This window comes from Lissotriton vulgaris, chromosome 2_1 (assembly GCF_964263255.1).
Source record: "Lissotriton vulgaris chromosome 2_1, aLisVul1.2, whole genome shotgun sequence".
Lineage (NCBI taxonomy): Eukaryota > Metazoa > Chordata > Amphibia > Caudata > Salamandridae > Lissotriton > Lissotriton vulgaris.
This window is the reverse complement of record NC_141687.1, coordinates 1913828492-1913842515: the sequence shown is the minus strand read 5'-3', so window position 1 is coordinate 1913842515 and position 14024 is coordinate 1913828492.

The window sequence follows — 14024 nt, the reverse complement described above, 5'->3', positions numbered from 1 at the left end:
TAAAGAGCAGAGCAGTTTCAGTGCTGTGTTGAGCGCGAAACCCATTTTGGCTCTCGTCGAGAATGTTATTACGAGAGAGGTGGGCAGACAAGATGGAATTCACGTGCGCCTCAGTGACCTTGGCGGTCCAAGGTAAGAGGGAGATGGGTCGATAGTTCTCCGGGAGCAAGGGGTCAGAGTTGGGTTTCTTCAGAATAGGACTGACCACAGCTTGCTTCCAGGAAGGCGGAACCACGCCCTCACTGAGGGAGAGATTGATCAAATCCAGAATGGGCTCACGACAGAGAGGCGGGAGACAGGTGAAAAGCTCCGGCTTCAGTGGGTCTAAGGGGGAGCCAGATTTAATTTTGAGGCTCAGAGTGTCGAATACCCCGTTAGACATGGCCGGCAAGGTGGACAAAGTTTCGGACGCCGAGACCTTCACATCACTCGGAGTATCCCCGGGAGCAGATGGAATAAAACCTCGGTAGATTTTCTGCACCTTCTCCACGAAAAAGGATGCCAGGCTTTCACAGTGCGAGTCCGTGCAGATTTCTTGCGAGGTGGCCCGTTTCCCCATCAGGTCTTTAAGTACCTTAAAGATTAACTTAGAGGGGTTAGGGCTGTTGGAGAACTCAACTGCATAATATGCGGCCCGGGTTTGACATATAGCTCTGTGGTAGGTCTTAAGCTGGGCAAAGTACAGTGATTTTAACGTGGGATCAAAAGATTTTCTCCAGGCCCTCTCAGCTTGCCGGCAGGTTCTCTTGAGCTCGGCAAGAGTCTCATTATACCAAGGGCTACGATTTTTAGCATGACATTTTGCCCAACGCAAAGGTATAAGAGAGTCGAGGGCAGTAAGGACCCAGTTGCAGAACTGTTCATATCCCAGTTCTGCATTCTGCAGTTTGCCTAGTGGTTGCGCCTCCAAAATCCTGACAAACTCCTCCAGCTTGAGTTTGCGCCAATTGCGCTTTAGGATCTGTTTGTCAACAAGTTTAAGTTGAGGATTGTCAAGGGGACATATCACTTTAACCAACAGATGGTCAGTCCAGCCCACCACCATCGGGTCAGCTGATCTAGCCCGAACTAAGGTGGTAAAAAAGGGGTCAAGTATATGTCCTCCTATATGGGTGGGGGAGGAGACTAGTTGGTTCAGCTGCATCGCTTCCAAGTCCGCCAACAAGGAGCTGATGGAAGGAGATGACGTCTGGTCAAGATGTATATTTAAGTCGCCTACTATGTTGAAGTTAGCACATGTGGGAGCAAGCGAGCTAACCACGTCCGCAAGGGCGGCTTTGAAAGCAGTGTCATTCCCAGGTGGGCGATAGATAAGCACGCCGCTGAGGGTGAATTGATGACTAACCTTTACCTTAAACGAGGCGCTTTCACACCTTGGCAGATCCAGAGCCTTCCACTCAGCCGGGAAACAAGATTTAATCGCCATGGCTATACCACCTCCCCTAGTCGAGCGGTTCAGAACAAACACCGTATAGGTGGAGGGGAAAGCCATATTTATAATGGCAACCTGTAACCAAGTTTCGGTCAGGAAGATGATATCAGGAAGGTCCGTATCAATCATGTCCCGTAGTGACTGATGGTGCTTGACCAAGGATCTAACATTCAAACTCCATATGTTAAGTGCTTGCCCGGTACCACCCGTATGAGTACTATGGACAGTCCTATCACGTTGTATGTATTCTTTAGATATTTCTGAGTTATTGTATGCCTTACTGCTGACAAAAAACTATTTATTCTTACTTTAGAAAGTATAGGACATGGGAATCCAAAACAACATTTTGTATAAAATTTCCCTTTACATTTGTGTTATCGTTGGCAGTATTTCCCACATCTACGACTTTGAAACCGTTAAACTTGTTGTCTCAAGCACTTTTCTCCTCCATCTCTTGGAATGGCACATGTAACATACTGTTCAATGAAGACACAACAGTTTCATCTGCATCAGTTCCAAATTTTGGAGCACTCTTTATCTATAATAGCATGTGTATATAAGGAGCACCTCTGGCTTGGTACTCTTTTCACCAAAAGAAATCAGTAACTTCTCCAAGAGGAGGAATATTTTTATTGCAGATAAATGACATAATACTTTCAAACTAAAGATTAAAATACCTTCAGATCTTTACAGAATCCAAGAAACAGGGTTTTACAGGTGTCTTCAATTCAATGTTTTAACATTTGAATTTCCTTCTCTTTGAAATACAAGTAAATCTTCCGATGCATATGGAGCACAGCTAAGTGTTACAAACCATGCAGGTGTACCTACGTTTTTTAACATACATTTAAGTTCACCATGATGACAAAACCAATATTCATTGGTACCACGTTGACACGCCATCAAATTATTAACCGGGATTTTACATTTTCATCTCTTTGTTGAAGTTTGTCCATGAATTCTTTTGCAGAAACATGTTGAAGATGAACTCCCGTTTTTAATATGTGGTTCAGTGCATTTGAAAGTACAGATAAATTCCTTTCAAACAGAAGATTAAATATACATGGAATCCACTGTTGAAATCTTGGATCTTCAGAGTATAATCTTGTTGACTGGTATTCTGAAGGGGAAATTCATACAGCTTGCTCATCAAATCTTCAACCTTCTCCAGCTGGGAATAGTTGTGCAAAACAACAAGCTTCTAAAAAATTTTCCTATACACTCATTGTAGTTCCTTTTGATTCATTTATTTGAAATAATTCAATACTGTTTCCTATCATTTCTTTCGAATGCAGAGGATTTGTAGTGTAATGTTCATAAATCTCTTCAGTCCTAGCAACTTGACATTACTGATTCATCTTCTTAGCATATTACTTCTTCATCAACATTTTAAAAATATTATTTTGTATCAGGTACAATTTAGCCTTGTGAAGTTTAGTAACATCTACAAACTCTTGCCAGATTGTTCGACTCTTTGTTGGTACACCATTTACTAGAATAATTACTGGCTCATTTTCCTCCCTGTCTACACCAACAATTCCAATGTTTTTCTTAAAATATAAAAGTAAATACACAACTATTCTTTTCAGACCTCTTTGTAAATTGCTTTGTAGCAGCTTACCGGTTTTAGGCTCCATGCAAACTATGGTCTGAAATGGGTGTACTGATTGAACACGAATAGACTCATATGCATTCAAATCTGCCAGTTCCTTAGGAATACGTACCAACTCTAAGTTGTCATGTACTGCTCTAGCTTTCATTTAGTTTTCTTCTAATTTATTGTAACAATATTTACAAATACCTTGATCAATAGTCAACTCAAACTGACCTTCTACCAACAAATAAGCACCAAATTGCTGCTACTTATCATTGTTTTCCCTTTCACTTTTTAAGTATAAATCAACACAGTTCGGTTTTTCAAATGAAACTGTCTTAAACTTTGTAATTTCTTCTGCAAACTCATCAATACTAATCTCTTTCCTGTGTACTTCAAGCCCTACACTAATCAAACTCACACTTTCTCTACACTCCTCTTGTGAACCAAAAAAACAAAACTGTATATTTTCACAAACTTTTTGTACATCTGATACTGAACTGTGCATAGGAGATGTGTTCATTACACTCAAGCATAATACAGGAGTTTTAGAGTATCCTTCCACATTTCAGAGTGGTGTCCTGCTATTCTTAAATGATAAAATGTATTTTGGCACACTTTTCTAGAAAGAAAAGCCAGAGAATGAGCCTGCAAATTAGTATATTTTCAGATTTTACATGGATCCTGTCCTTGTTGTAAAGAAATGCGTAACGTGTCAATAGATTCCTGTTGAATTCTACAAATATTGTTACAATCCTGCTTATATATAGGATCTTGTGGACGTCTCCCTTGAACTTCTTCAGCTATTACTTCTTCCACATTCCTAACAACCATTTTTTGATGGGGAACGGACAACCATTTATCATCTCATAGCATCGACCACTAGTGTCAACTGCAAGTACTAATGTGGTCTCTTGAAAATAGCTTTCTTCTTTGAAGAAAGGCTCAGTACCAGAAGTGTGCTTCCGTTCACCAGTAAATGTTTAACAAAAGTTACTTCTGTGAACAAGTTTTTTTCTTTTTCTTTTCTCTTTCATAAACACAATTGTTTTATCCAATGTTCTCACTCCCTCCAATATTATTATAAATCATTTTTGTTTCAATTCAAAAGCAGTGAACGACCAAACTGGCAGGGAATAATAGAGACATGTACCAACAGAGACAAATAGAGACACTGTACTAATACCCTTGATAAAAAAACATGTGTACAGAAAGTGATCTGGAATTTAATACATTTATGCTAAAATACTGTGACCTACAATGTTTGTTTTGAAATTTATTAATAAAGAGTTTTTTTTTAAAAAGCAGTGTCTACTACACTTTCAATGTGTTGCTTCTTCTTATACACTGCTGATCTTCTTTTATACGTTTACAATATTTTAATACATTTTGAATTACTCTACTTCTAAACATTCCTATACGTATCTCTTTAAATAGCTTTGCTTTCTTATAATAGGAGTTGCTTTTCCAAAACCAAATGTTTTTTTTTACCATTACAGTTCTTATTTTCCTGTTGTGAAACTGGTCATTTTCTGTTCATGAATATTGACTTTCTTTAATCGCTCTACAACTGCTTTAAGAAACTGTTTAGTGCTCTTACCAGAAGATATTTTATCATGAGTAAGAATATGTTCTTTTTCTAATGCACTCTTTTTAATTTTCTTTAAGTAATATTGTTTTCTTTGTTCTCTTCTCTTTTAATTTTGTCATGCCATCTACAATTTGTGATCCAAATAAAATACATTTCTAAAAAACAAAGAACAGTTTCAATAGCTTGTTCCATCAATTAACAGTTTTAAATTAATTACATGACAATATTCATAATAACTACACAGCAATTACTTACAACTACATTGCTATTCTCTTCATAACCAAAAAATAAAGAAAGAAACAAGCAAGAGAACTGCCGAAAGAGGAAGAAAGGTGCTGAAAGAGAAAGAAAGGGACAGAAAGAAAAACAAAGGTTCAGATAGAGCCAATAAAAAATGCACAAAGTAGCAACAAAGCTACTGAAAAATGTGAGAAGGCCAGAAAGAGGCAACAGAGGTGCAGAAAAACACAATAGGGGTACACAAAGAATCAATAGATGTGCGCAAACATGTAAGAGAAGTTCACATAGAGGCAAGAGAGTTGCAGTAAGAAGTAAGAGAGGTGTAAAAGAGAAAAGACGGGTGCAGAAAAAGGCAAGAGAGGTTCAGAAAGAAGCTGGAAAGGTACAGAAAAAAGCAAGATAAGTGCATAAGGAAGCAACTGATGTTCAAAAACAAGCAAGAGAAGTGCAGAAAGAGGCAAGAGAACCGCATAAAGAGGAAGAAATGTGCAGAAAGAGGCAAGAGAGATGCAGAAAGAGGAAAGAGATGGGCAGAAAGAGGCAAAAGAATTGCAAAAACAAGGAAGAAAAGAGAAGAAAGAGGCAAGAAGAGTACAGAAAGAAGCAACAGAGATACAAAAAAGGAACAGAGGAGCAGAAAGAGGGAAAGAGGTACAGAAAGAGGCAAGAGAACCGCAGAAAGAGGAAGAAATGTGCAGAAAGAGGCAAGAGAGATGCAGAAAGAGGCAAAAGATGTGCAGAAAGAGGCAAAAGATTTGCAAAAAGAAGGAATAAAAGAGAAGAAAGAGGCAAGAAGAGTGCAGAAAGAAGCAACAGAGATACAAAAAAGGAACAGAAGAGCAGAAAGAGGGAAAGAGGTACAGAAAAAGGCAAGAGAAGTTCAGAAAGGGACAAGAGATGTGCATAAATAAGCAAGAAAGGTGCAGAAATTGGCAAGAGAGGTTCAGAAACAGGTTAGGGAGGTGCAGAAAGATGCAAGAGGCATGCATAAAGAAGCAACAGAGGTGCAAAAATGACAAGAGATGTGACAAAAGGGAGAAGAGACAAAGAGAAAGCAGGACGAGAGGTACAGAAAAGGACATGCGAGATATGGAAAGAGGTAATGAAGTATTGAAAGAAGCAAGAGACGTACAGAAAGAAGCAAGTGAGCTCCAGAAACAAGCAAATGAGGTGTGGATAGAACTAAAAGAGGTGCAGAAAGAGTCAAAAGAGGTAAAGGAAGGAGCAAGAGAAGTACAGAAAGAAGCAAGAAAATTACAGAAAGAGGCAAGATAAGTGCAGAAAGAGACAAGAGAGGTGCAGAAAGAAGCACAACAACAGCAGAAAGAGGCACGAGATCTAGAGAAATAGGAAAGAGGGATGCAGAAAGAGGCAAGAGGGGCACACAAAAAAGAAAGCCAAGTACAGAAAGAAGCAAAAGCGGTGCAGAAAGAACAAAAAGAGGTGCAAAAACAACAAGGAAAGTACATAAATAGGCAGGAAAAGTGCACAAAGAGGCAACAGAGGTACAGAAAGAGGGAAGAAGAGTGGAGAAATAGGCAAGTGAGCTGCAGAAAGAAGAAAGTGATGTGCAAAAAGAACTAACCGAGGTGCAGGAATAGGCAAGAGAGATACAGAAAGAAGCAAGAGTACTGTAGAAAGAGACAAGAAAAGTGCAGAAAGAGGCCAAAAAACAGCAGAAAGTAGCTTGAGAGATGCACAAAGAGGCAAGAGTGGTACAGAAAAATCCAATAGAGGTGCATAAACAGGCACCAGTGGATCAGAAACAGGCAAGAAGAGTGCAGAAAGAGGCAAGAGGAGTGCAGAAAGAAGGAACAGAGGTTCAGAAAAAGACAAGACATATAAAAAGTAGTAAGAGAGGTGTAGAAATTGGCAAAATAGGTGCAGAAAGAGGTGATGTAGGTACAGAAAGAGGCAACAGAGGTCCATAAAAGGCAATAGAGGTTCAGAAACAGACCAGAGATGTACAGAAAGAAGCAAGAGATGTACAGAAGTTGGCAAGAGGGGTACAGGAAGAGATAAGGGAGGTGCACAAACAGGCAAAAGACGTGTACATAGAAGCAAAAGAACTACAGAAAGAATCAAGTAAACTGCAGAATCAAGCAAATCAGGTGCAGAAAGAACCAAGAAAGGTGCAAAAAGAGGCAAAAGAGGTACAAAAAGAAGCAAGAGAAGTACAGGAGAGGCAACAAAAAGGGAATAAAGAGGCAAGAGAAGTTCTGAAAGTGGCAAAAGAGGTGCATAGATAGGCAACTGGGATGCACAAAGAGGCAAGAGAGATGTACAAACAGGCAACAGAGATGCAGAGAGAGTAAAGAAAGGTGCAGAAAGAGGCAAGAGGAGTGCAAAAAGAAACAACAGAGGTGCAGAAAAAGGCAAGAGAGGTGCAGAGAGAGGCAAAGCAGTACAAAAAAGGTAAGAGAGGTGCACAAAGAAACAAGAGATGTACAGAAAGAAGCAATGGAGTTCAGACAGAGGCACAGGGAGAACAGACAGACAGAGGCATGAGAGGTGCAAAAACAGGCAACAGAGGTGGAGAAAGAGGAAAGAACGGTGCAAAAAGAAGCACAGAAATGAAAAAAGAGGCAAATAAACTGCACAAAAAAGCAATGGAGGTGCACAAAGAGGCAAGACAATTACAGAAAGAACCAAGATAATTCCAGAAATTTAAACACCAATCCTTCCCATAACACTGTTGTAAGTCTCACCATATTCCTGAAAGCATGTATGCATTTGTCTATGCCTTTTGCTAGTGGCATCATACATAAAAGAAACATACAAATAGTTGTATACCTGTGTTTCAGACATCTAAATCTTTAGATGCATAACACATGTGAGAACACATGTAGAAGTAGACACATACCTCAGTCACAAGACCACACAGACGTGTAAACTTGGCATTCTACACTTCCCATTTCAAGCAGACACCTACATTTATACCGCCTACTTCAAGTGTACCTTTCCAGAGATTCATAAAAAGTACCCTTAGTTTAATCACTAATTCCTCTGCCAACATATCTTAAACCTCACTTTTCTGCTAAATCTTAATTTTTCACTGTTCAGAATGTTAGACCTACCAAATGAAAAACAACAATGCTTCCCATTAGTCTGTTGTAAGTATCACCATGTTCCTGAAAGCATGCATGCATGTTTCTACGCCATTTGCTAGTGGCCTCATACATAAATAAAGATAGAAATTATTTTATACCTGTGTTTCAGACATCTAGCATCCTTGGATGCATAACATGTTGAGACTACATGCACAAGTCGAGATCTTCCACAGTCACAAGACCACACAGACCTTAAAACTTAACAGACTGCTTTTTCCATTTCAAGCAGACACCAAAGTTTATATGGAATACTTCAAGTGTACCTTTCCAGAGACTAATACAAAGTACTCTGCCACCATATCTTAAACCTCAGTTTTCTGCTACATCTACTGTTCACAATGCTAGACGTACTTAATTTAAAACAATCCTTCCCATGTCATTGTTATAAGTCTAACCATATTTCTGAACATATGCATACGTGTGTCTGTCTTTCCCATGTCACTACTATAAGTCTAACCTTATTTCGGAACATATGCATATGTATGTCTGTGTCTTTCCGATTTCACTGTTATAAGTCTCACCAGATTCCTGGAAGCATGCAGGAATCCATGTGTGTGTGCCCTTTCCAAGTGAAGTTATACATAAAAAGAAACCTGTGTTTCAAACATCTACCATATTCAGATGCATAACACATTTGAGAATACATGTACAAATAGACACATACCTCAGTCACAAGAGCACACAGACCTTTAAACTTGACTGAGTGCACTTCAAACAGAGATCTACAGTTATACACCCTACTTCAAGTATACCTTTCCACAGATTCATACAAACAACGGGAATCACTAATCTCTTTGCCAAAATGTCTTGAATCTCACTTTTCTTTTGCACCTTCATTATTTAGCGACTATTCAGAATGTTAGAGCTACCATATTTAAAAAAGAAATCCTTCCCAACCTAATGTTGTAAGTCTTACCATGTTCCTGAAAGCATGCATGCATGTGTCTGTGCCTTTTGCTACTACCATCATATATAAAAGAAACATGGAAATAGTTGTATACCTGTGTTTCATAAGTCTATCATCTTCAGATGCACAACATGTGTGAGAATACATGATTAAGTAGAGACATACCTCACTCACAAGACCATGCACACCTTAAAACTTGACAGACTGCACTTCCCAATTCAAGCAGACAACTATATTTGCACGGTGCACTTCAAGTGTACCTTTCCAGAGACTCATACAAAGTACACTAATCACTAAAACCTCTGCCAACATGTCTTAAAGCTCACTTCTGCTGAACCTTCATTTTTACCCAACTGCTCAGATTGTTAGACTGACCAAATTTAAAATAGCAATCCTTCCCATGTTACTGTTGTAAGTTTTACCATGTTCCTGAAAGCATGCATTCATGTGTATGCACCTTTTACTAATAGCATCATACATAAAAGAAACATACAAATAGTTGTATACCTCTGTTTTACACGTCTAGCATCTTGAATGAATGAATGAAAATGGATTTTTAAAGCGCATGGCTACCCAGGTGCGTTTGTGACTCACCTCTCAAATAGTATTGCAGAATATGAAATATCAGAAACTCATGAAAAGGTTTTATTTTTCACACAATAAGTTTGATGCACCACTCTCCACATGGTAAAACCAGTAATGGCAAACCTTTCCTCTCTTTCTGCACACAAATAAATGTAACTAACAAATCGAAAAAGTGTTCTTCATTTTTTCACATTCTGAAACCCATTTCTATTGGTCAGACATATTAACCCTTTACTAGTCTCTTCTAAAAGTCCCCAAACTGATTCTGTGATTTACTGAAGTCGCAACTCATTCGCAGTGCCGCAGTGTAGCGTCGCGACGGAACCTATTTCCAATAATACAAGTATTATTTTTAAACATCACACTACTTCTAAACATGCTTCTGATTTAGGAAACCTTACTTTGTAGCATATCACGTATATAAAAGTTAGCATTTCATATTTTAAAACCACAGTTAAGTTTCAATCCTTCCCCCATTCTGCTTAATCTTAGTTTCCATAGTAACAGTTTCTGCAACATTCAAATGTACTCGCAGGTCACAAGTTCAGATATATTTTCAAGTTCAGCACACTAGCTTACAAATGCAAATAGCAGGTGTGATTGAGTATTTCAAATACTAACTTATCCTGTCAACTGTACCTTACAACGTTTTTTCTATGTCCAATTAGAAAGATGCTTTTTTAGAAAGAAGATGCGTCCTATTTTTGAGTGCACAATGTTTATGAACAACCAATCACTTATCTGCTTTTTCAAAAGCAGCATCTTAACCACCAGTTGTGCCAACTGACTTTTTCAGCTACAGGTGTTTTTGATGCCTTCCACTCATCCTTTCAAAATGCTAACAGTATGGGTTGTAGGACAGAGCTCTGTTTTCTGGGGCAAAAGTTATACTGCACACAGATGTATTGACAAAGACCTAGGTTTGCAAAATGTGGATATTAAATGGTTTGCACAGAGAGGATTAAGGTGGCACCAATTGCTGCCTTTGTTTAAAACATGTTTCCATCTCCAACCCCTTAACCTTATGATTGTGCACTGTGGTGGAAATGACCTAGGCACATTGACTGGGGTAGGATTGCAAATGATAATGAAGGATACCTTTGCACAACTGATGTTGATTTCCCTAACACTGTCTTTGTATACTTTAATATATGCCAAAGACAGAAATGGAAGTGGTCAAATCAATTCTGTCCACAGATTGAGAAGGCTATGAAGCATGTTATTAAAGCTGTTTCTGCTTACCTCAGAGACCATAGGATGGGCTCCATCTATTACAACAATCTACGTTTTGATACGTATGACATCTACAGAAGTAATGGAGTTCGCATCACAGATGAAGGGAACAGAGTGTTTCTCAACAACCTTAAGCTGTGCATCTGGACTTGCACGTAGCTGCAACAAAGTCATAATGATCACAACAACTCTTGCTAGAGCCACCCTATAATACAACATTGAAAGTTATATATTTTTTAACAAATATACTATTTTTAAATGTTTTTCGGATTTGAAAACCCATCACGAATTCACAAAACAAAAGCACAAATTCAATGTACTCCAACGCATTAAACTTTTCAAGTTTATTTTTTTTTCAAATATTATTTCTAACTCTATCAATTTTAGTATGATTATTAAGTTCAATATCACTTGCTCTATAAAAAAGTTTACAAATGCAACACTAATTTCCGAATTATATACTATTTAATTATTTATTTCATGTGGATCCGTGAATCCACCGCAACATTATAATGGGGGTTGTGCTGAGATCCATGATAGGGTCACGAGAGAAAAAAAAATTGCCTTGCAGTCCAATTGCACCATATCAGCCCCAGGAACATCATCTCCCGGGGCCTGGCCATTTTTTTAAAAAAGGGAGAGAGAGCCACTTGGCCCCCCTCCGGGGCCATTTTTGGCCACTGGAACCCATCCACCGAGGCTTGGACAGTCCTTTATTTATTTATTTATTTTAAATGGATATGTGGGCCTGTGCTGCCCCCCTATCAGGCTACTGCGGGCCCCAGGGACTGAATACTCTGGGGCTTGCCCTTAAGTTGTGGACTGCCGGGGGAGCCCCAATGCCCCGCGGTTCCTGCCATCTCCCCACCTCCTGCGGGAGCCGGCATTGCTTTTGGGCAGAAGAACTGCTAACATGCAGCTCCCTTTGCTCAAAAGCAGTTCTGCTTCGCTTCAAGAAAGCGAGAGCAGTTTTCCTGCTGTTGTTTCCATGAAGCAAAGCAGAGGTTTGCAAACTGCAATGTCCTGGGCGTGAGCACCCCAGGACATTGCTGGATCCGGCCATGGGGGCTTTAGTCCCCAGGGCCATAGAGGGCTCCACGAGGGGGGCTGTGTGGCCCACCTTGTGAGTAGCCCAGGAGAGGTGGTGGTCATCGGGGTCCGCAACGGACCACTGCATTTAAGTAAAGGTTGCCTCGGAAGGTGGCGGTACCTGGGGTTATATGGAGGTGCTTGAACACCCCCCACACTAGATTAAAAAAATAGCCCCGGGGAGGTGGCGGTCCCAGGGGCTGCTGGGGAGCCATGTGGCCACCCCACCCTTAATAATTAAAGCCGTGGGGATGTGGTGGTTCCTGGGGCTTAGTGAGGGGGCAGGAGCGTGGCCCCCACATATCATTAACATAACCCTGGGGTGGTGGAGGTCCATGAGTGGCGGGCCCCCATGGGATCCCACATCATAATTAAGCCTTGCCCCGAGACCTAGCCCACCTGGGGGCTTAAAGAAAACGAAGCGTGGGAGACCAGGCTTTCTTTTCCTTTTAAATGTCGACAGGATTCGCGGACCCTATGCTACTCCAGATGATTTGTTTTCCAAATAAATGGTTGTTGAGCCCTCTGGGTCCCTCTGGAAACCCCTGAGCAGGCCTAGGGGGTCAGTGTTTCTACCCTGCCCCCTTTTCTTGCTTTTAATCTTTTTTTACCTTTTGTCTTGTGACTCGTTCAGCCGAGTCACAAGATGGCTACCAACACTTCTTTGTTGCAACTGTTGGCATCTAATCAGATTGCACAGCTCGAGATCGGGAGGGTTTGCGGACCCTTCGCGTCCATATATAGATATCTGTAAATATTTAATTTTCTCAAAAACTACAGAATGAAATAACACCATTTAACACAAAAAGTGTGCACTCTAGACCAAGAGCTAACTTTCTACCAAATTTGCTGTAATTTCGTTCAGAAGTTGGGGCTGGAGCTGCGTCAATTATTTCCTATGGAAATTAGCACGGAGAAAATGTGTTTTGGGCCCCCCATTTTTTCTTGGCCCGCGCTTGATGAATCACCCCGGAACTTTCATGACAGGAGCTGACCTGAGTGGGCCATTAGTTGCGAAAATTTCATGAAGATTCGTTGAATGGTACTACAGATATTGGCAAAAGAAAAAAAACGCTTTTTGAACAGAAACAAGGTCCTAACATTAACTGCCTACTGGCGACTGCCAGTAGGTAATATATAGATATAGATATATATATATATATATATATATTCTACCTAGTGGTGGCTACCACTAGGTAGTTATAGTTAGATCTGCTTTACCATGGACTCAGCGTTTTTTTGATTTGCTAATAACTTTGGATCCCTTCCTATACCTCAGATCCCTCCTGGAAAGTATCGTAGTGATCAGTGAAGGAGGGACTGAGAAAAAAAGGGGTCCCCAAACATAAAATCCTCATGCATTTTCAATAGACTTCTTTAAGATGGACCACAGCAAAAACTGGTGTAAATTCATTCAGTAGTTTCTGAGATATTAAGAATAAACTGTATTTTTATGTTTTGACAGTTAGGCTTGTGAGAGTCTCACCAGTGTCCAGCAAGAGCACAAAAAAATGGAGGTCTATGTTTGGTCGAGAAGCCCATTCATCCCCATTAGGTGTCCCGCTCTCACATGAGTGAGAGGCTCCAGTAAGTCCTGCGACCTCTCTGATTGGCTGGCTGTTGGAATTTTAGAAATGAAAAGGCTGCTATTACTGTGAAAAATTGGCGGTGTTGTGGAAATTAACTAAAAATTCTATATAAGAGGACAGTAGAAAGGTATGCTGTCCCTCTAGATTTAGAGAGGAGGTTTATAAGGGATACCTATGATAAGGCCAGTCTCTCCCCATCAGCCGCGGCCCGTGGAGGGAGTTCCGTGGGACAGAAAGGCGGGGCAGGGGAGGGGCAGGGTGGGGAGTGCTAAACACCGGAATATGGATAATGTGAGGTAAGTAAACATTTTAATAAATAAAACAAATTTCGTAGCGCACCGTGCATCTCAAAATGCAATGCAGGGCATGCTACAAAATCTGTTTTATTTATTAAATTGTTTACTTACCTCACATTATCCATATTCCGGTATTTCGACCCCACACCCTACCCCTCCCCCGCCCTGCCTTTCTGCCCCACGGAACTCCCTCCACGGGCCGCGGCTGCCCCCCATACACTCTACTAAGCTCAACTTTCATCTGAGAGAGAGACGGTTCTCAAAGGAGAGGCCAGTCCATCCCCAAACCCTTCTACGCAGACCTGTGATTTGAGAGAGGTGTGAAAGGAGAGGCCAGTCTTTCCCTGCTCCCATCTAT